Consider the following 2500-nt stretch of genomic DNA (forward strand, 5'->3'; position numbering starts at 1 on the left):
ATACACCTCGAAACCCTCTCAGGTCCCGGCGGCGCGCAGCGCCGTCCTAAGTACTTGGTCGGGTTCGAGAGAGGCGCAATCGCCCGGAGTTAGGCGAGTAGACGCTTTAGGTGCGACCACCCGTGCTCCCAACTGAGCTTGCCGCTGCCGACAGAGGCCCGGGAGCGTGCTGTCGTGGCATTGCCGGCGGGAGACAACACGCGCCACCTACGGTGACCGGCAGCTCCAACGCCAGCGCCACAGAAGGGCAAAGGCCCCACGTGGGTGCCGAAGCGAACTCTCCCAGCACAGCGCACGTGCCAACACGTCTGCACAACTGCGATACAAACCACCAGCGAGAACCGCTGGGGCGACCGAGCAGCAGACGGCGTCGCGGCGCCGAGTGCCGGGCGGCGGCGCATCCTCAACGCACACAGTCCTCAATCGGACCAGCACACTGCAGATGTCCACCGCGCTTCGCACCGGGCCGGCGAGGACCCACTTTGGCTGCACGGCGCCGCGCGCAGGGTGCCCCGGCGCGCAGCTGCGCCGCCTGCCGCGTCCGTCGGCCGGCGCGCCTGCCACTGGGCGCCCCCACCAGCCGGCTGTAGCGCGTGCGCCCACGCACCGCGCGGCCAGCACGCCGGGCGGCCCCCCCTCACCGGCCGGGGACAGTCCCACCCACCCACAGCCGCGTATCGCTTCACACCCAGATTCACATTCACGTTCGTTGGTATGGTGGGGACCGCTTCGTAGCTGTACCGATCGTTGCCCTCACAGATGTACCTCCAGCAAGGACAACCGCACCACAACGGGTTACCAGTTGTTCATTTGCGTAACGTCACCAGTAAACGTACACGTCCATCCCCGTTTGCAAAGTCAACTATTATTGCATGCCTGCCTGTCAGGTGTCAAGACACACTACATCCGCTCACATCCACGCAACAAAATGTGCCCGACTAGAGGGCACGTGGAAGGTGCCCCCGTACGTATGCGATGTCCATTGCGCGACCAACTGTCAACCGGCCTCTGTAGCATGTCGCAGATGTGGAACGCGGGGCACCGTGCTATCACATTGTGTGAGAAGAGACTACTACGTCTGCATACACGCGCCACTACATGAACAGACGGCTCATGCTGATCGCCATCCACTGCGTCCATTACTCCCACACGTCTCTATGGCGTACCACACTGCAATGCAGCTGTTATGGGGAGATGACACGTAGCTGTGTACACAACATTCTGAGCGGGTTGCGGTTGGACAATACATTAATGTAACGTGTCATATGCCAATTACAGAGCAGGGTAAGGCACAACTTGGGTTAGGTTAAGGCACAACTTGGGTTAGGTTAAGGCACAACTTGGGTTAGGTTAAGGCACAACTTGGGTTAGGTTAAGGCACAACTTGGGTTAGGTTAAGGCACAACTTGGGTTAGGTTAAGGCACAACTTGGGTTAGGTTAAGGCACAACTTGGGTTAGGTTAAGGCACAACGTGGGTTAGGTTAAGGCACAACGTGGGTTAGGTTAAGGCACAACGTGGGTTAGGTTAAGGCACAACGTGGGTTAGGTTAAGGCACAACGTGGGTTAGGTTAAGGCACAATGTGGGTTAGGTTAAGGCACAATGTGGGTTAGGTTAAGGCACAATGTGGGGGTAGATTGCGGTACAAATTGCATTACATTGCGGTGCAAATTGCATTACATTGCGGTGCAAATTGCATTACATTGCGGTGCAAATTGAGTTACATTGCGGTGCAAATTGAGTTACATTGCGGTGCAAATTGAGTTACATTGCGGTGCAAATTGAGTTACATTGCGGTGCAAATTGAGTTACATTGCGGTGCAAATTGAGTTACATTGCGGTGCAAATTGAGTTACATTGCGGTGCAAATTGAGTTACATTGCGGTGCAAATTGCGTTACATTGCGGTGCAAATTGCGTTACATTGCGGTGCAAATTGCGTTACATTGCGGTGCAAATTGCGTTACATTGCGGTGCAAATTGCGTTACATTGCGGTGCAAATTGCGTTACATTGCGGTGCAAATTGCGTTACATTGCGGTGCAAATTGAGGTAGGTTAAGGTGCAACACAGGTTAGGTTAAGGTGCAACATAGGTTAGGTTAAGGTGCAAGATGGGTTAGGTTAAGGTGCAAGATGGGTTAGGTTAAGGTGCAAGATGGGTTAGGTTAAGGTGCAAGATGGGTTAGGTTAAGGTGCAAGATGGGTTAGGTTAAGGTGACATAGGTTAGGTTAAGGTGACATAGGTTAGGTTAAGGTGACATAGGTTAGGTTAAGGTGACATAGGTTAGGTTAAGGTGACATAGGTTAGGTTAAGGTGACATAGGTTAGGTTAAGGTGACATAGGTTAGGTTAAGGTGACATAGGTTAGGTTAAGGTGACATAGGTTAGGTTAAGGTGACATAGGTTAGGTTAAGGGGACATAGGTTAGGTTAAGGTGACATAGGTTAGGTTAAGGTGACATAGGTTAGGTTAAGGTGACATAGGTTAGGTTAAGGTGACA

This window comes from Schistocerca cancellata, unplaced genomic scaffold, assembly GCF_023864275.1.
Source record: "Schistocerca cancellata isolate TAMUIC-IGC-003103 unplaced genomic scaffold, iqSchCanc2.1 HiC_scaffold_952, whole genome shotgun sequence".
Classification (NCBI taxonomy): Eukaryota; Metazoa; Arthropoda; class Insecta; order Orthoptera; family Acrididae; genus Schistocerca; species Schistocerca cancellata.